Source organism: Cebus imitator, unplaced genomic scaffold (assembly GCF_001604975.1).
Source record: "Cebus imitator isolate Cc_AM_T3 unplaced genomic scaffold, Cebus_imitator-1.0 Scaffold226, whole genome shotgun sequence".
NCBI classification, from domain to species: domain Eukaryota; kingdom Metazoa; phylum Chordata; class Mammalia; order Primates; family Cebidae; genus Cebus; species Cebus imitator.
The window spans coordinates 3,354,606-3,376,433 of NW_016107541.1; positions in this window are offsets into that span (position 1 = coordinate 3,354,606).

The window sequence follows — 21,828 nt, forward strand, 5'->3', positions numbered from 1 at the left end:
TTTTTTTTAGTAGAGATGGGATTTCACTGTGTTGGCCAAGCTGGTGTTGAACTCCTGACCTTGTGATCCACTCGCCTGGGCCTCCCAAAGTGCTGGGATTACAAGCGTGAGTCACCTAGCCTGGTCAGCAGCAGCTGTTTTAATACCAAACACAGCTTCCTTTGCCCCCCAGTTCCTTCTTCTGTTCTCCCCTGCTTCCTTCTCCTCCTTGTCACTCTTGTTTTTTGTATAACCCTCTATATTTCATCAGAAATAGGGTCAAGAAGGGCTCATTGGAGCATGACAGGCAAACAGTCTTCACGGTCCTCACACGGCCAGAATAGAGTTTTGTTGTTTTGTCTCTTTTTTCCACGATTTTGTATTCCACCTTGTCTGCAGTCAAAACTGGTATGTGAAAATGCAGTTTGTGTGGTCCTGTTCAGAAAGTTAGGGTGTCTTGCTTTTTTGAGCTGGGAAGAACAGTAAAGACCCAGGAAGAGGAAAGGATCTAGGAAGAGGAGCTTTGTTAGATGTGCGACACGCCCACGGTTTTGGAAGCTGCATTAAAATTGAATTTCTTGCACAAACACCGTTAACACATGCACTTTCCCATCCTTGTCACAGATGTCATAAGTGAATTACTGGTGCAGAAATCTTGGCAAATTTCTCCCTCTTTAATCCCATTTTACACATACATCTTGGCTTCCCTGTTATAAATGCCAGAGCCTTTTTGAAGGCAAATGTCCTAAAAACTCACACGTCCTCATTCCACAGGGAGACATCTCCAAATGCTGAAATAACCAGGAAAGGGAGAGAAGACACATAAATTAATCACCAAGAGAATGATAAAAATTCATCACTAGAAAGCCTGGCTTTTTAAGCATCCTTTTCTGGAATCAATTTTTTAAAAACAGAGGTCAACACCTGATACTTTGAAAGGAAGACCTTACAAATTACATTTGGAATCCTGTAGTGCTTATGCGTTACCTCAGTGTGCCTGAGAAAAGTCTTTTGAATAAATGTATGTAGGTACTACGTCTCTGTATAATTTTTTGTTAGGGCAAAAGATCAATTAATGTAAATACCATCAATCAGACAACTATAAATATTCAAAATGATCGATTCTATCAACTTAAGAGTGATTTCAGGGATATGAAACTGCTTATTTCACACAGTAAAAAATTTTACCACTTATTGCCCATTAATGTACAGTAAAAATGATAAGAAACCAAGGAGAGCTCAGTTTGAACACAGAGGTGATTGTAGTTGATACTTAAAAATAGCCTCATTAAGACTCACATTTAGTAATTATCTTCCCTGTCACACACACTGGCCGAGTGTGATCTTGAGTCCTAGCGTGTATGTATTGATTTATGAACCTGCTTTGGATTGTTTCCTGAGCATAGAAATTGTATTCAGCCACAGAATTCAGTCTTTGGATTCTGAAACTTTCTATCCAGGGTCCAGTAAATGTCAGTGTGGAAGGTAATGGGCCAGGCAAATAAATTCCCATCATGATCACGCGGAGGGATGATCCTGCTGTAGGCTGACCTCAGTGAGTTAGTTTATGTGAAGTTGCTCCCTGGATTCTCTCTGTGACAAGGCTTTGCCAACATATTCATGTGTAGGAAGAGTGGACATTTCCTTTCCAGTGTCTGAAAATCTCTCTGTGTGAGTTTTCTATGAATGCCATAACAAATTGCCACAAAGCTGGTGGCATAAAATAACATAAATGTATTCTCCTACAGCTCTGGAGACCAGAAGTCAGAAATCACTGGGCCGAAATCAAGGTGTTGGTTGGGCCACACGCCCTGCTGGAAGCTCCAGGGAAGATTCATTTCTTTGCTTGTTCCTGCTTGTCGTGCCGCCTTTGTTGCTTGGTTTGTAGCTCTGTCCTCCACCCACAAAGTGCATCACCCCAACCTCTGCCTCTGTCTCTGCAGTGACTTTTGCCTTAGCAGGTCATATTCACAGTTCCAATGATAGCGACTTGGCTGTCTTCAGGGGCTTTTACTCAGCTGACCACATCTTAAAAAAAAATACAAACTATTAAATTTGACCATGTCCTTATTAAAAACAAGTAATTCTAGGTCGGGCATGGTGGCTCACACCTGTAATCCAAGCACTTTGGGAGGCCAAGGCAGGGGGATCACCTGAGGTCAGGAGTTCGAGACCAGCCTGCTCAACATGATGAACCCCCATTGCTACTAAAAACACAAAAATTAGCCGGGCATGGTGGCGGATGCCTGTAGTCCCAGCTACTCAGGAGGCTGAGGCACATGAATCGCTTGAACCTGGGAGGTGGAGGTTGCAGTGAGCCGAGATTGCGCCACTGCACTCCAGCCTGGGCAACAGGGCGAGACTCAGTCTCAAAAAAAAAAAAAAAACAAGTCAAGTAATTCTAGAATAGTTTTATGTTTTATTTAAATTTCTTAAACTAAGAAAATAATATGCGTATGGTAAAAAAAAAAGGAATCAAGCAGTGCAATGATGGGCAATGAGTGGCCTTTCACTCCTGAAGGCGTGCTGTGGATGGGAACTGCTCTGTTTTTACAACTGAAGGCCCCACATCGCAGGCGGCCCTTCAGTCCCAGACAAACCTGACAGCTGCTCGCCCCGTTCCAGTTCCACACCAGAGCTTGCCACAGTTATTTGTTTTCTGTGTATCCCTCTGAAAGTTTCCCCATATATAACACAGATTTTTAACACAATGGGAAGATACCTTTTCAATTACTTTATCTTGGCATTTTTTCCTTATCAGCACATCCAGTTTTATCTCTCTTTTTAAACCCATTATGTGGTATTTCATTGAATGAATGTACCATGATTCATTTAAACATTCCTTTTTAACAGTAAACATTGGAATTGTTTTTAGGACTTTCTTTGCCACTACAGGGTAATTTACATCATTGTATGTGTATTTCTTTCCCTACATATTGTTAGTTTATTGCTGAACATCATTCCATTGTATAAATATACTATAATTTGCTTCCTTTTGCCCTTGGTAATGGGCATTTTATCATTTTATTGTTTCCAGTTTTGGGCTACTATGAATAAAGCTGCGGCATTTATTATAAATCTTTGTGTGAACATACATTCTCGTTTCTCTTGGATAAGTACCGAGAGCAGAGTGGCTGGGTCATGGAGCTTTTGTATGGTCAACTTTGCAAGACCCTGCCAAATGCTTTTCAAAGGTGTTTGTATAAATGTTCTCACCTGCCGGCCCTGTATAAGAGTCCAGTTGCTCTGCATTCTTGCCAACACATAATATTGTCAGTCTTTTCTACATTAGCCATTCTGGTGGATGTGTAATAGTATTTCATTCGGGTTTTAATTTGCAGTTTTTGATCACTAATGAGTTTAATGACGCTTCATGTGTTTATTGCCCATCTGGTCGTCTTCTTAATGAGTTGCCTGTTCACATCTTTTTCCTATTGTTCTGTTGAGTTGCCTGCCTGGTTCTTAGTGACCTGAAGGAGTTCTTTTCATATTCTGGATACAAATATTTTATCAGATTGCAATGGACAAAATGTTTTTGTCTCCCCCAAATTCATATGTTGAAATCCTAACCCCCAATGTGATAGAATTAGTAGGAGAGGACTTTGGGAGGAAATTGGATCGTGAGGGTGGGCACCCTCATAAATGGGATCAGTGCCCTTATGAGAGGCAACCCAGAGAGTTCTTCCTGCTCTTGCCAAGTGAAGATACATTGAGAGGCAATCTATGCACCAGGAAGTGGACCTTCAGCAGACATGACTGTTCCAGTGCCTTGATCTTAAACTTCTCAGCCTCCAGAAGAACTGTGAGAGATAAATCTCTGTTGTTTATAAACCACCCAGTCTATGGTACGGTGTTATAATGGCCTGAACTGCCTAGGACACAGATATATGGACTGAAAATATTATTTCTCCCTGGGTTCCCATTCACTCTCTTAATCTCATACAATGCTCTCCTATGTGATCTTCTAGGAATAGAACCCACCTGGAGTTAATTATTGTGCATGTCGTGAGGAAATAAGACTCACTTTTTAAAATATGACTATTGAATTGACTCAGCACCATTTATTGGAGGGACCTTCTTTTCCACACCGCCCTGTGGTGCTGCCTTCGTCATAAATCAAGTGAACGTACACCTGTGGGTCTTTTTCTGTACTCTCTATTCTGTTTCACTAGATGTAATTTGTTTTCGGAAAAATAAAGAATTCTGACCTTTCTTGCATCTGCGTGCCTTGAAGCAAATTTATATCCTCTGGATAACGTTGTTTTGATCAGAATATGCCCAAAGAGTATTTTGAGTGCTTTAACTTGTTCCCTTCAGTAAGGTAAAGTGCTTCAGTTCGTCCTAATTAGCTTCCCTGTCTGTCTTTCAGGTCTTCAGAGGAAATAAGCCACTGACAGCTTTTAGGGAGGATGCCTCCTCGGGAAATCTTTGGCTGGAGAGCACCGAGGGGCGGGCCTGCTGAAGTCAGGGGCTCCCCCAGGGCGTTGGCCAGTTTCTCCAGCGTTCCTCTTCTTACCACACACCAGGTTATTTCTTCCTGGCTCAAGAAAACCTCGATGTTTCTCCAAGTGGTCTTCAAAACCCCATCTGTTCATTCTCACCTTTGCTCATTCTGGGTTTCTCTCCCAGCAGGGCCTCTCCCCTGCTTTTGGTCTACATAAACTTTAGCCCCCAGTCTGATGTCTTCTAGAAAGCCTCTCCCCATCATGTCAGCCCTTATTGATCTTTCTCTCCTCAGAACCCTACAGCTGTTGTTATTTCTGAATCGCTTGTTCTGGCCTTTGTTCCATTATTAAATATTTCACAGGTGCTTGAGACACAGGTCTTGTCTATCAAGCTGGGAGCCCAGCTCTGCAGGAGGTAAAAGCCCCTCTCTTACTCAAAGCGGCTGCTCGGTAAATATTTCATCCAGGATGAAGGAAAGCGTGGTCAGAGAGTGGGGGCAGTGGGGAGCGATGTGCTTTAGGGTGCTGAGGTGCAGAGGAAGGGCCTTCTCCCAGTAGGGAATTCAGATGGTGCCCACATGTTGCAAATGCCTGGTGTTCATATGGTGTCGGCTTGTTGAGAATTGCCCTAAACCCTGAGTTCGTGTTTCCCAGTGTGTGACTCACAAAGATGCCAACTCTTACATGGGGCAGAGGGCGGCATAAGTTGGTGAGAAGGCAACTGAGTTCTGAGTCAGAACTTTCATTTTAGTGGAAAATGGAACCAATACTCACATTCTCCTTCCACCTGACAGCAAGCCTGCCTGCCGCCAAGGAAGCTGTGGGAATAGGAGGGATCGGCCCAGACCCCGCCATCTCCAAACTGCTCAAAGATGTGTCATCTGCATCAATAAACAGGCACACCTGTGGATGGGACATCCTTTAAATCGATCCAAGATTGGTGTAATGCGCCTTCAATGTAATGTCCTGATTAACTGCATGCTGGCTGGCATGCTGGAAAAAGCTGTTGAGTTGTAGGTAAAGTGAGACAAATATGGAAAGACATGCCAGTGTTTGGGGGATTTTTGTCACTTCCTCTAGATGGATGATTTTGGGTTTTTGTCCCTGGGTCTTGACAGATGTTCTCCACTTAACTTCCCGAGGTTTCTGGCAGGATGGAGGGAGGCGATCTGTAGTCTGTTTCCCTTTTAGAAACCATTTCCCCAGGCTTGAAACGTTGCCAACTCAGTCGTCTCTGATTTAGTGATTTCTAACAAGCGTGCAGTATAAAAATAAAGCCCCTGGTCGGTTTTTGGGGCAAGTTGCATCATTCGTAGTCACCAGATGATGGGTTTGCTGTTTGCTCTGGGAACATCCCAGGGAACTCATTAATCATTTCCTCCTGAATATCCCTTAGGTCCCAAGCAGAGATGAATGGAAATAGGATTAGATGGCATAATGCGTTTCTGATAATAACAGCTCAAGACTCACGGCATAACAGCCTGAACCCTAAATACCCCTCCGTGTTCCCTGACTGGAGGGATGTTTCACCCCATAGCGGTCCTAGACTGTGCATATCTTCTCCATCTGCCCAGAGAGGGTGCTTAGCGCATCAGGAGCTGCTGAGGGCGGCTCAGCCAAGAGGAAGTGTGAGTATGTTAGTGGGAAAGTGAGCCCTCGAAGGCGGCTGCCTGCTCCTAAAAGCTGAAAAAGAGGAAGTATTATACTTGGGTTTGGGAGCACTGGGCTCCCAGCTTCCGGTTTTTCATGCAGTCCCAGGCTTGGGACCCCCTCCCTGGTCCTGGCTCAGAGCCCAAGTCTTAGCCTGGACTAAGGGAACAAATGCCACATAACCATCCCTACAACATGAACTCCCCCGAATAGGGCCGAATATGCATGATGGAAATGTATGAGTCTCAGACGATTTTGAGACAGCTCTGGTTATTTACAGCCTTTAGTTATAAATCAGGCAAAGGAGGTATCTGATAACAATCCTTCATTGAAGAAGGAAAGGCAGGATGATGGTGCGGAGTCCCTCATTCACTTCTCCTGAAGTTAGAGACCAGAGAAACCTGGGTTACTCATAGCAACCATCCCTGTATGGATGGGGATGCCAACTCCTAAAAGGGCCATCGTATCAACCTGGTGATCAGGCAAAACACAGTATGTTGCTGTATTAGTCAGGGTTCCGTCTCCAGGGACAGAACTAATAGGATATATGTATATAGGAAAGGGAGTTTATTAAGCAGAATTGACTCACACAATCACAAGGTGAAGTCCCACAATAAGCCGTCTGCAAGCTGAGGAGCAACGAAGCCAATAGTGACTCAGTCTGAGTCCCCAAACCTCAAAAGCAGGGAAGCCAATAATGCAGCCTTCAGTCTGTGGTGAAGACCTGAGAGCCCCTGGCAAACCACCAGTGTAAGGCTCAGAGTCCAAAGGCGGAAGACCCTGGAGTCTAATGTCCAAAGGCAGAAAGCATCCAGTGCGGGAGAAAGACGTCCCCTGCTTGGTTCCAGCCACGCTGGCAGCCGATTGGATGGTGCCACCCACACCAAAGGAAGGTCTTCCTCTCCCACTCCACTGACTCAAAGGTTAATCTCCTCTGGCAGCCCCTCACAGACACACCCCTTCCCAGCCATCTAGGCAGCCTTCAACCCAATAACATTGACACCTAATGTTAACCATCACAGTTGCTTAGCGCAGTAGCAAGATCGCTGTACTGACAGTTTTAGCGCTATCTCAAAAAGGTGGGGTAGGGGCTGAGGGGCAAGGGCAGATTATTTGTAACATTTTTAGGGTTAGTTTAAGGGAGATGCTGATTGGGATCAGGCAAAATTTGTGATGGAATAGTTCAGGCATGGTGGGCACAGCAAGGCAAGAGTTTCAAGGCAGACTAGAGGAGTAAATAGATGTGTCATAAACCCAGCAGAGAGATCTGTTTTTCCAAGAAATGGGTTACTACACTGATGAGGGTTAGCTGAGTAGTCTATTGTTCAGATAACAGATATTTCAAGAAGTTCTTAAAACCAAATGATAAAGTAAGTCTTCCTCAGCAAGGATTCCCTGGAGAAGTCAAGTCATGTTTACACAGAGTGCTGGGTAAGTGGTGTCAATGTAAGCACGAAGCTGAGTGGCTGAAGACGGCTTTACTATTTTACTCTTTGCTTATAGTTTTAGCGTTCACGTGGAGGGAGGGAATATTTATGTGGTTCTCACTACCTAATAAACATGGGGGATATTTCTCAAGTGGGACAAGCTGAAGGCAAGAGCAGACCAATCCTGACGAAACCATGTTTCTTTCAAAGAGAGACATAGGAAGGAGAGGCAAGAAGAGAATCTCTTCAATACTTCTCATGTGATGAGCACTCTGTTCACAAGCATTTTCTCATTTTAATTTTTAGTAATCTTATAAAGTTGATATTATTCCCATTAATTGGTTAGGAGGACAGGCTTGAAGAAGACATGTACCTTATGTCAAAGATTCCCCTTAACCCAGCTCCAGTCAGGCTCCTCTAAGCGCTCAAATACCCGACCTTGGGTTCTAGCCTTGGCCTTTTAATTCCAATTTTAGCAAGAATTCTGGTGGGTCAGTTTAGTGAGAATCTCCCAATTCCTCATCCGCATCCTGGTCTGCCTTTAGCAATAATCTTGTTGAGTCGGTCTAATAAGAATCCTTCAGCTTTGATGTTTCCTCTTAGTAATTTTTTACCCACTGAGCCTCACTTTTCTCCTTGGCTACAAATGCTCACTTGCCCTTGTTGATTTCAGAGTTGAGTGCCATCTCTCTCTCCTACTGCAAAACCCCACTGTAGGGTCCCCTTGAACAAAGCCTGCCTAGCCATTATTAACATGTGCCATAACAATTTTTCTTAAATAACTATTTAAGTTAAATAAGAGTCAGGAAGTGGAGAAGCTGGGATTGGAACCTGTCTGTAGGCGTCAAATCTTGCGCTGTGCTGCCATGACGCTGGTGTGATGGAGGCCACCCTTGTGGGCTATGCTCCCATCCTGCGTCCCCACACCACCTGCCGTGTGGGCCTTCCCTTGGCTACTCTTGGGGGAAACTGAGTGTCGGGGCTGGATAAACGCTTTGCTCTCCAGGGTCACTGCATCGTGTGGCTGCATGTGCCAGTCTTCCCACAGTGGCTGCTGCTAGAGTTCTCAATGTCACCCCTGCTTTAAAGTCCTGCGGGACCTCCCCTCACCAGTAGGGCAAAATCAAAATTCCCCTGTGACAAGAAACATCGCTAGCCCAATTTTGGAGTGGTAGAGGAGCCACACAAAGAATATGGAAGAAAATGCAAAATCCAGTGAAATACAATTACAGTTACAATACAGTTGTGTTCAGGGGTAAAGAAACAGAATTCATTCAAGGTGTGATGAAAATAGCTTGTAAATCACCTTTTCCTGAACAAATGCTCATCTCCTGCTACTCCCTCACATTCTTTGCCACCACCTTGAATACATCTTGAACTCTTCATTTTCTCATAGGTCCCTCAACTCTAAAATCTCCAAACCTTTCCGCTAAGTTATCTCCTTCTGATAAGATTTAAAGGCTTTATCCTGAAGTCTCCCACATCTGTATAGCCTTCTGCTAGACAGAATTAAGCTCTCCCGTCTTCTCAGTGTAACCATGTGATGTCCCAGCTCTGTGTCCTATCCATCTCCATCCATCTATTCAGCCATCTTGCCATTCTTTGCTATTCTTTTTTTTTTTGAAACAGAGTCTCACTCTGTCACCAGGCACCAGGCACCAGGCTGGAGTGCAGTGGCACTATCTCGGCTCACTGCAATCTCTGCCTCCCAGATTCAAGCACTTCTCCTGCCTCAGCCTCCCGAGTAGCTGGGACTACAGGGGCATGCACCACGCCCAGCTATTTTTTGTATTTTAGTAGAGACGGGGTTTCACCATGTTGGCCAGGGTAGTCTCCATCTCTTGACCTCGCGATTCACCTGCCTAGGCCTCCCAAATTGCTGGGATTACAGGCAGGAGCCAATGTGCCCGGCCCACCTCACCATTCTTTAAGGCATCCATTTGCCAATTTGTTTATGTATTTTTTCATTTCTCCTTGCATCCCCAACTCCTTCCATTTATCCATGGAAGAAACGTTTGTTTAAAACTCTATATGTGCCTGATCCTGGGTTTCATCGTCATTTGGAGCGGACTGACCTCATTGTATTCTAAGGCCACAGAGTCAAGGGACAATTCCAGAAAACCATCTAAGGAGTGTGGCTGTCAATCTTATGCTGCATGTTATGTTAGATGGTCCAGCCTTTCCTCAGGACAGCTCTGTTAGTTGTGTTCTCGACCAAGGGAGATCCAAGACAGTAATGCTCAGTCTGATTTTAGGTGAAGAATCCAAGACTTGTGCCACAGGCACTAAAGCATTGCTAAAAATTGCCAAGGTATGGAGTCAACATAGGTGTTCATCAACAGATGAATGGATAAAGAAAGGTGGTGTACTTACACAATGGAATACTATTCAACCATAAAAGGAAAGAAACTCTGTGGTTTGCAACATGGATGAGCCTGGAGGACATTATGTTAAGTGAAATAAACCGGACGCAGAGAGACACTGACTACATGATCTCACTTATATGTGGAATCTACAGTAGATGAATGCTTAGAAACAGGGAGTAGACAGCAAACTGACACAAGAACAGAAAATCAAACACCACATGTTCTCACTCATAGGCAGGTGTTGAACAATGACAACACATGGCCACGGGGAGGGAAGCACTACACACTGGGGTCTGTCAGGGGGAACTAAGGGAGGGACAGGAGGGGGTGGGGAGTTGGAGAGGGATAACATAGGGAGAAATGCCAGATATTGGTGATGGGGAGGAAGGTAGCAAACCACATTGCCATATATGTACCTATGTAACAATCTTGCATGTTCTTCTCATGTACCCCAAAACCTAAAATGCAATAAAACTATATTAAAAAAAAAGAAACAGGGAGTAGAATGGTGGTTACTAGCACTCGTGGCAGGGTGGGGAAGAAGTGGGGAGACATTGGTCAAATAATACACAACTTCAGGTAGATAAGAGGAATAAATCGAAGAGATCTAGTGTACATCATGGTGACTACAGTTAAAAAATTTATTGCATACTTGAAAATTTCTAACAGAATAGGTTTTAAGTGTTTTCACTACAAAGAAATAAGTATGTGAGGCAATGCATATGCTAATTAGCTTAATTTAGCCATGCTACAATGTATGCATATATCAAAATACACCAAAAATAGATACAATTTTTATCTGTCAATTACATAATTAAATAAAAACAACAAGAAAAGAATCCCGGTGTGCTGGATCCTGCTTCTTCTGACCTAGAGAATGCCCAGAATAAGTACAGTGGTGCCAAGGACCGAACAGGTAAAGTCGTGGCAGCTACACTTATTAATTTCAGCTTTTGGATGGTTATAAATATGGAGAATCATGCATATTTCACCATCACACTGATACTCAATTACTCTTTTTTTGTCATCTCAAGAGCAAATGAACTCTGCTAAACAGACTGAAAAAAGAAACCTTGGAAAGTGACACCAAGCAATCGGACACAAAAAAGCAACTCCAGTGTTTGGAGATTTCTAAGTGATCATTCTCCCTTAGATGTGTGCTGTCATGTGAATAGAAAAGTGCTGGGGATAGTTTTTGACTCTGCTTTAAAATTTTCTTAATAGGAAAAGGCTCCCATTCTAGCTCAGGAGGTCACACCTTAACAGCCATGCTCCTCATAAAACATTTCCCAGCCCCTGCCAGCTCTTGTGTAACTAGGAGGGGCCGGAGTTCTTCCCCACTCATAGCCAAGCTTCCCAAGGGAACTGGATGTCTGTGGTTGTTGACTTAAAGGCTCAGTCTTCATTGCATCAGTGTCAGACTGTTTTTACAGATCTCAGCATTTTCTCTAAAGGCAGGTATTTTTATTTGTGGAGGAATCAGGACTCTCTTCTCCGATTCTGACACCCATCACTTACAGCTTGCAAATCCAGTGTGCCCAGCTCACTTTTACTCTTCTCCACTGAGATTGGCTCGTCTGACTATTCCATTCATCAGGCCTGGGGTGAGGGAAATGCACACTGCATTTGCTTTGTGGCTACTGCCTTATTTTCTCTCTTTTGGACTGAAGGGAACCAATAAAACTTCTATCTTCATATTTTCAGAGGAGTCCTTTCCATCTAGCTGGTTCTTGAATGCTTTTAAATGGAAGAAAGACCTGAAAACAGGTGGCCGTTTGGGTGATTTGCAAGCGCTCCAGAATTACTGTTTTTCTGCTTCACAGACTCGGTGATTGACAGTGCCTTCCCCCAGATAGCCAGTGGCATTGGCCACGACGGTGCTGCTCCAAATAGAGTATTTTTTTAAAAAATGTCAGTTTCTACTGAATGAAAACTAGAATTAATTCTTCACGGGCTAATAGTTGTGCATAGCCACAATGCACCTGCTGAGTTTATGGACTTTGCAAACAAAATTTACTCTCCTTTTTTTTTTTTCCTTTTGTCATCCCTGGACTCTGGAGAATTTTACTTTTCGATGGTTTTAGCCCTTCCTCATATCTGGCTGATTTTGATAAGAGCAGATGAATTACCCGACATGGAATATGAGAAAATTCTTCGTAGAGGGTCCAGTGGTCACAGGTGCCTTTGACCGGGGCTTGTTCCCCAGCTGTGTCCAGGATGAGAAGTCACTGGCCCGAGGTCACTGCACCACACCTTCCCTCCCTGTAGACCATGGTTTCTCCCTCATGGCACTATTAACATTTGGTTTTGGGGGTGACCTGTGCGTTACTGGATGTTTAGTGGCACCTCTGGCTTCTACACATTAGATATCAGTAGCTCTGTTTCCCCAGGCGGTGACAACCAAAACTGTTTTCAGACATTGCCAAATGTCTCCTGTGGTGGTGACGTGGAATTGTCCCCCAGGGAAGACATTCTCCTTCTGGGTTCCTTGAGTGGAAGTTCCCAGAGTGAGAGTTAGAGCGAATGCAGAAAGAGGAAGAAGAGAGGGCAGGACATCAGGAGAAAGACGGACTCCGGGGCGCTTCAGCCTCTGCTGACATCCAGATGAACAGATTCGCTGGTTGCCTACTCTGACTGTGTGTTAGAACTACCTGGGGAGCCTCAAAAAAATCCACTCTCTGGCTGGGTACAGTGGCTCAAGCCTGTAATTCCAGCACTTTGGGACGCTGAGGCGGGCGGGTCAGGAGATCGAGACCATCCTAGCCAACATGGTGAAACCCCATCTCTACTGAAAATACAAAAAAATTAGCTGGGTGTGGTGGCACATGCCTGTAATCCAGCTACTTGGGAGGCTGAGGCAGGAGAATTGCTTGAACTCAGGAGGTGGAGGCTGCAGTGAGCCGAGATCGCGCCACTGCACTCCTGCCTGGGTGACAGTGAGAGACTCCATCTCAACAAGAAAAGAAAAGAAAAGAAAAGAAAAGAAAAGAAAAGAAAAGAAAAGAAAAAACACTGTGTGAGCCTGGCCCAAGCATCCTGAATGAATGGTTTTGAGGACGTGCCCTGCTATCAGCATTTTCCTCTCAAGTGCCCTTGGTGGCTGTAAGGTGCCACCAGGGCTGAGGACCGAGGTCAGGAGCACAGTCTCTCACCGCGAGGCGGATCCCGTGGCGATGCTGGAAGCTGTGCTGTGGAGGCATTCCCTTTACCCTCCTGAATTTTTCTCAACAAGTATCTTCGAGCTCTCAAAGCTGTGTCCCGGCGCATTACTAACGTCACCTGGGCTGCTCAAGTAGCACCTTCAAGTAACCACAGAGAGGGCTCAACCAGTGATGAGTCAGAAATCTCCAAACGTTGGGGTTGTGTTTTTCTGTGTCTGATTGCTTGGTGTCACTTTCCAAAGTTTCTCTTCTCAGTCAATTTACTAGAGCTCGTTCGGTCTTGAGATGACACAAAAGCAGTCATTAAGTATCAGTTTGATGGTGAAATATGCGTGATTCTCCATATTTATAACTATCACTAAAATTAATGAGAGTTAAAAAAATGGCACAAAAGTAATCACGAAAAAAAAAAATGAATGAGTGCAGCTGCCATGACTTTACTTGTTTGGTCCTTGGTACCACAATACTTATTCCGGGAACACCACCTCAGTCATAAATACACATCTGCTGCATCTCTCAGAGAGTGCTCCTTTGCCTTCTTTTGCAGGCAGGGAAGTGCACGCATTTGTCTAAGCCAAAGGGAAATGCCCGTGCAAGGAAGGAGGGCCGAGGGGGTGGAGAGGGATGGGGAGATGGGAACCACCGGGTGGGAATGGCAGCAGCTAAAGGATGGTGAGAACCAGGACACCAGAGAAGGACGGGAGAGTGGTACAACCAGGGAGTCATCTAGCATCATAAACAGCAAATTCTAATAAGAATTCAATTAACCCCAGTGGAAATAGAAAAGGAGGAACAGAGAAACCAAAAAGAGATGGGATGAACAGAAAGCAAATAGTAACATAGTAGATCAGAATCCCACTTTATCTTTCAAATGTAAATGTAAGAGGCCATCAGATGTAAATGGACTAAACTCTCTAAGAGGCAGAGATAGCATGGCTGGATAAAAAAGCAAGGCCCAACTCAAGAAAGCACGATGTGCTTTTAATACACAGATATCGATAGATTGAAAGATATACCAAGCAAATAGGTGTTAAAAGATGTACCATGCATACAGTGTAAAAATTAATATCAGATAATCCACATCACAATGAAAAATGTTAGCAGAGATCAGGAGGGACACTTTATAATGATAAAGGGTCAATTAATCAGGAAGTTAAAATACTCATAGATGTATATGTCCCAAATCACACATCTTCAAGTAAAATACACATGGCTAATTTAAAGCAAACATTATATCATGATATATGGAATTTTAATGTGTGTAAATGGAATAGAATATGATAGCTACAGCATACAGGATGGAAGGCAGAAATCAAGTGACCAGGAAAGCTACAAGTTTCATCATGTTATACGAGGTAGTACATTAGAAAGAAGTATGCTGTGCACTGTTTACCAGGGCAAAGACTTGGGAAGCAACCCAAATGCCCATCAATGATAGACTGGATAAAGAAAATGTGGCACATATACACTGTGGAATACTATACGGCCATAAAAAAGAAATGAGTTCATGTCCTTTGCAGGGACATGGATGTAGCTGGAAACAATCATTCTCAGCAAACTGACACAGGAACAGAAAACCAAATACCGCATGTTCCCACTCAAAAGTGGGAGCTGAACAATGAGAACACGTGGACACAGGGAGGCAAACATAACACACCAGGACCTGTCAGGGGGAGGGGGGAGGGGAAGAAAAGCATTAGGACAAATACCTAATGCATGTGGGGCTTAAAACCTAGATGATGGGTTGATAGGTGCAGCAAACCACCATGGCACAGTCCATGTATACCTATGTAACAAACCTGCACATTCTGCACATGTATCCCAGAACTTAAAGTAAAATTTAAAGAAAATAAATAAGTAGGCTGTGAAAAGACAAAGATGTATATTCCAATCCTTAGAATAACTACTGAAAGTGCAAAGATAAATAGTTAAAAAATCAGTAGATTTATTACAGTGGAATTCTAAAAAATATTCATTCAACACACCAATGCACACACACTCCCACTCCTCACAAACCTCTTTCTTTTGAATGATAGAATCCACCAAACAAATAGTAAAATGGTAGATCTTTCATGAAGGCAAAATCTTCCTTAGCTTTTCTAGTATAAGGTAGTTTCATAATCAGTTGTAATTTTGGTAAATTATTGCCCGTTATAAACTGCTAACTTCATACATGTGCATTCCTATCCGTAGCTAAGTTAGAAAATCTTCACAGTGGGGTTGATTCTGGTTTGTGGCTTTTGTCAAGTAGAAAGGTCCAACTTTTAGATCCAGGCCTTAGTAGAAAGTAATCCACATAAGTCTCACTTTGCTGAGGATCCATATTAAAGTTCCTAGAAGACGTAACTCAGATTTCCTGAATGCTGAGTTCTGCAAGTGAGAGGCGTAATCACCGTTAACATTGCTGATGTTAGTTGAGACAAGTGAAGCAGGCCCATTGGGGCACTCATGCAGGAATAGACAATGATTTAATGCATTAACAATGTGATGGTGGCTTTGGATCCGGTCACTGTTTCCGTGAGCTTGTACCAAGGTGGTATGAGCTGTCTTTATAGCAAGATGGAATATGCATTCCACTACTTCCCTTAGACCTTCTCGCATGGATTGTGGTTCCCTGTGAGATCCCCACATCCTGTATTCGTTTGATTGACTTCTCAGTCAGGTCTCTACATTTGTTTTGTTAATGTCACCTTGAAATCTTGTCAAGAGGTCCAGCGTGGTGGCTCAAGCCTGTAATCCCAGCACTTTGGGAGGCCGAGGCGGGTGGACCACCTGAGGTCAGGAGTTCGAGACCAGCCTGACCAATATAGCGAAACCCCGTCTCTACTAAAAATAAAAAAATTAGTTGGGCATGGTGGCTGGTGCCTATAATCCCAGCTACTCAGGAGGCTGAAACAGGAGAATTGCTTGAACCCGGGAGGCAGAAGTTGCAGTGAGCCAAGACTGCAACACTGCACTCCAGCCTGAGTGCCAGAGTGAGATCCTGACAAAAAAGAAAAAAAGAAAAAAAAAAGAAATCTTGTCAAGAGTAGTAAAAAACATTTGCTTTTGCCCCTTAACAAATGTGCAGAAAATGATTGCTGAATGAATATTTGAACTGGATTTAAAACTGAGGGAACCACTTAAAGAATCCTTCGGACTGGCTTTTGGTTCCAGGTAAGTACAATTGAATTCAACAAATACTTGAGGGTGTACACTGTGCAAGGTACAGGCTAGGCATGGTCCTCCTGGCCCTAAGGGATGTTACATTCTAGTAGCAGTGTGAACTTGAAGACAAACATTAATCAAAAATAACCACTACAGTTAGGTATCAAATGAAAGGAATAATTAAGAGTTAATTAGGCCAAGTGCAGTGGCTCACACCTGTAATTCAGCACTTTGGGAAGCCGAGGTGGGTGGATCACCTGAGGTCAGGAGTTCGAGACCAGTCTGACCAATATGGTGAAACCCCATCTCTACTAAAAATACAAAAATTAGCCGGGTGTGGTGGTGCATGCCTATAATCCTAGCTACTTTGGAGGCTGAGGCCGGAGAATCACTTAAACCCAGGAGGCAGAGGTTGGAGTGAGCAATATTGTGCCATTGCACTCCAGCCCGGACAACAGGAACAAAACTCTATCCGCCCAACCCCACCAAGAAAAGAGTTAATTGGATTAAAATGAATGAGAAACACAGCACACAGGGAGGGTAGGTGAGATCTCCACAGGATAGATAGTAATTGAAGAATGGGTAGACTTTTAACAGAGGTAGATGGGTGAAGTAGAGAAAAAAGTATAATCAGAGACATAGAGGCGAGAACTCACCAGAAAGTGATCCAGGATCAGGAAGCAATGGAGCTGGCCAGCATGTGGAGGTCACGCTGGAGGTTCGCGGTAAGGCCAGAGAGCTGGATAGGAGCCAGATTTGGGAGGGTTTTGAACATAAAGTCCAAACTTTTCTTACATAATTTGCCACACAATAAAAAAAAGTACCGTTTTTAAGCTAGAAGGTATCTTGTTTGGGGCTAGGCTTTAGGAAGAAGCACCTTGTACCAGTTTGTGTTGGAGGAATCAGAGAGAGGGAAGGGGTTGACATGTGAACTGGCTCCTCTTTTTTCTACAGGAAAGGATTTCTGGTTGGAGTAGGGCAATCGCTTCCTTCCTACCGTTTTTTTTTTTCTTTTGACAAGTGGATGGCTGCCTCGAATGAAACACCTTGATGACTCAAAACGTCAGACTCAAAGAGTCCTCTCCACATTAAGAGCTTTAGAGAGCTGGTGACAGGCACTCAGAAAAGTGAGCCCGAGTGGCCCGCTTCAGCAAAGGGATGCTTGAATTGTTAATTCCTAAAAAACCACATGATCTGTGTACAGTTGCTTTCATGCCCTCTCAGTGCTGAAATGGGACTTCCTATTATTCCTCAAGTCTTCTCTCTTCCCTCTTTAATTCAAAAAAGATTTTCTGAGAGCTTACCATGTGTCAGGCACTGTGTTAGGACTTGGGATATTCTATTTAGTTCTTTTTCTAAAAACATCCATTGCTGTGATGATGATGATTACATATTTGATATACATCTTATTATTATTGTCACTTCACTTTGCTTATGAGAAAACACAGATAGTTTAGGTAACTTTCTCAATGTCACACAGCCAGAAGGAAGCTGAGATCTGGTTTCCAACGTCTTGTCTGCACAAATTAATATTACATGAAGAACATCACAACAAAAAATATTACCAGAGACAAAGAAGGACACTGTGTTAATCTGATCTTACCTTGTTAATAAAGATATACCCAAGACCGTGTAATTTGTAAAGGAAAGAGGTTTAACTGAGTCACAGTTCCACAGGGCTGGAGAGGCCTTACAATCGTGGTGGAAGATGAATGAGGAGCAAAGGCACATCTTACATGGCAGCAGGCGAGGGAGCTTGTACAGGGGAACTCCTATTTATAAAACCATCCTATCTGATGAGACTTATTCACTACCACAAGAACAGCATGGAGTAAACTGCCCCATGATTCAACTACCTCCACCTTGCCCTGCCCTTGACAAATGGGAATTGTTACAATTCAAGGTGAGGTTTCGGTGGGAACACAGCTAAACCATATCAGACACTTTATAATGATAAAGAGGCAGTTAATCAGGAAGTTAAGACAATCATAACTTCCAGGTAAGTACAACTGAATTCAACAAATACTTGAGTGTGTACACTGTGCAAAGTACAGGCGAGGCATGGCCCTCCCGGCCCTAAGGGATGTTACATTCTAGTAGCAGTGTGAACTTGAAGACAAAGTTCACACTGCTGCTAGACAAAGTGTATCTCCCAAATTACAGATTTTCAAATAAAAATAAACATGGCTAATTTAAAGCAAACACTATACCACGACATGTGAGATTTATAATGTACGTAACACAAACATTATAAACAATAATGTGTTTGATTATCAGTGGCTACTATGTCCCAGCACTTTAGACACATTAATTCTCACAACCCCATTATTAGGTATTATTATCCCAAAATGTGGCCCAGAGAGCTAAGATTACTTGCCTATGTTCTCTTAGCTAGTAATTGAGCTGGATGGAACTCTTAGTAAGAGGTATGGTGTGTAGGCGCTGGAGTTTGGGTCTATCTGACCCAAACCCTGTGTGTTAAGCGTGTTTGGCGAGGCGTCTAATGATCGTCTACCTCTCCCACCATTTACCTAAGGTACCTAAGGGTTAGCTTCTATATTCTAGACACTTTATATGTGATCACATTTAGTTCTCCTGTGAGGTGGGCATTCTTCTCCTTTCAAAGAATGGGAATCTAAGTCTCAAAGTAGCAAAATTATTCACCAGAATCATTTGCCACTAAGTGCCTGATGAGAGGTTAAAATCCAAGTGCATCAGACGTTAGATACTGCTTCATACCAAAATCTGTTTTTCACCAAGAAAACCCCATGCTTCGATAGTTACGTAGTTTTCCATTTTGTTCCCATGGGCTAGACTAGGAGGGAGGAGCCTCTCTAAAGGCCTAGCTTTCTTCTTAGACCCTCTTGGGCCAGCCTCAGGAGATAGCAGTCCTCTCTGGCTGAGAACTGCTATAGGGTTTTCATGTTTCATATACCACACAGTGGAGTTAAAAACACAATTTCAGGCTGGTCACGGTGGCTCATGCCTGTAATCCCAGCACTTTGGGAGGCCAAGGTGGGTGGATCACGAGGTCAAGAGATGGAGACCATCCTGGCCAACATGGTGAAACCCCGTCTCTACTAAAAATACAAAAATTACCTGGGCATTTGGCACGCACCTGTAGTCCCAGCTACACAGGAGGCTGAGGTGGAAGAATCACTTGAACCCGGGAGGTGGAGGTTGCAGTGAGCTGAGACTGTGCCACTGTGCTCCAGCCTGGCAACAGCAAGACTCCATCTCAAAAAAAAAAAAAAAACCCACAATTTCAATATATTTAGCTTAAAATTTTAATCAGCTTTTTGTTAGCAACTCATGAATTGGGCAGCTTCTCATCTAAATGGAGAGGCACTCCATTGGGCATGGCCAAACAGTGGGTTTTCATAAAGTAGGTTGAGTAGGAACAAGGAAATGGCATAATCTAAAAAGAGGATCGGGAAACACCAGGCTAGGGATAAAGTAGAGGAGGGTTCCTTATCATGCTGCCAGCACTGGATTGTTCGTGGATTTGGCCACCATCTCTCTCCTGATTTCTTGGAAGTTCAGATAAACGACTTAGTTTTGGTTTGGTGATGTGGAGCTTTAGCGTTGAGTCCATTTTGGTTTGGTATTCTGGGCCCTAGCGTAGAAGCTCAGTCCATATCAAAGGGTTCCCATAAATTTTATTTAATAGTGGTTAAAATATGAAACCATTAAAATTAAAATTATAGCAACTGATGTATGAGAAAATGCTTATTACATAATGCTAAGTGGGGAAAAGCAGGATGCAAAAAAAGATCTGCATAAAAAAGAAATGCATGCCCACAGAATCTGGAATGAGGTACACAAAAGTGAAGAATGAGAAAGGTGGCATTACAGTAATTTTTTGGTGGAGGGGGTGACATTTTGGAAATTGTCTTCAGTGTTCCTTCTTAGTGTGGGTTTTTATGTAGGGAAGAAGATTTGTATTGGAGAGTGACATATTAAAATCATATAAATCACAAATTGTATTAGTCTGTTTTCATGCTGCTGATAAAGAATACCAGATACTGGGCAATTTACAAAAGTAAAAGGTTTATTGGACTCACAGTTTCACATGGCTGGGGAGGCCTCACAATCATGGCAGAAGGCAAGGAGGAGCAAGTCACATCTTACATGGATGGCAGCAGGTAAAAGAGAGAGAGCTTATGCAGGGAAACTCCTGTTCGTTGTTTTTAAAACCATCAGATCTCATGAGACTCACAAGCATAACAGCATGGAAAAGACCCACCCTCATGATTTAATTACTGCCCACCAGCTTCCTCCCATGACATGTGGGGATTATGGGAGTTAAAATTCAGGATAAGATTTGAGTGGAGACACAATCAAACCATATCATAAGTCCTCATAGCTCACTGAATTTTCTCAAACTGAACATCCTGTGTATTAAGCACTCAGATCAAGAAACAGAGCATTGTCAGGGTCCAGAAACCTCGCATGCTGCCCTCTCATCATTCTTTCATGAAATTAGGAAAACCCATTCTCTGAGCATGGAACAGATTGTTCTTAAGTATGCAATAAGAAGCTCTTGGCCAGAAAGCCAAGGAAGAGGGGGCTGATCACCTGAGTCAGTAAGGGTTGAGCCTTCTGGGGCTTCCTTTTCATCATTCAATCTTACTCTTTCATTCTTACACAGAGGTGGGGTGGGCCATTCAGTTCAGAACAGGAACTTAGTTATGCACCTAATTGGAAACAAGAAGAGAAAGGGGTGGAGTCCGTCCAGGAGACGTGAAGTGATGCTGAGAACTGGCCCAGAAACACCATACCTCACTGAAGTCACAGGCCCAGTGGAGCCTGAACTCCAGAGCCTGGGGAGAACAAACGTTGATAGGCCTTCCAGAAAGAGAGAAAAGGCTCAAGGGCATGATTCAGAGAAGTGAACAGACCAAGTAGTCCTCTGGAATTACACAGAAAAGTGCCTCTAGTCTTCCTCCAATGCTCATGAAGCCCCTGTTGCCTGGATACAGTGGTGAATGAGGCAGAATGAGACAGATGCTATGGCTGCTCTCATGGACCTGATATCAACAGAGGGTTGAGAGCTACGATGGAGAGTCAGGCAGGGGAGGGGCTGAGTGTTCAAGGCTGTAGGAACACACAGGTGAAGCCCCATCTGAAGGCCAGGTAAAGTGGTGTGTTGAGTTTAAGGTACAGAAATTTCATCTCATGGCAGGAAAATGGCAGACTGGGAAAGATGGATTGGACTGAAGTCAGAGGCAGCTCCCAGGGACCGCTGCAGGGAGCAGAAAGACAACATCCCAACATGTCTCCAATTGGCTAGAAAGCCAGGCTGGGTGGGATGGCTCATGCCTGTAATCCCAGCACTTTGGGAGGCTGAGGCAGGCAGATCATGAGGTCAAGAGATTGAGACCATCCTGGCCAACATGGTGAAACCCCATCTCTACTAAAAATACAAAAATTAGCTGAGTGTGGTGGCATGTGCCTGTAGTCCCAGCTCCTCGGGAGGCTGAGGCAGGAGAATCATTTGAACCTGGGAGAGAGACAGTGCAGTGAGCCGAGATCGCACCACGGTACTTCAGCACTCCAGCCTGATGACGGAACGAGACTCCGTCTCAAAAAAGAAAAAGCAAGCCAATGACATTGCACACTTAGTAACATTGCAAATATAACAATTTACAAA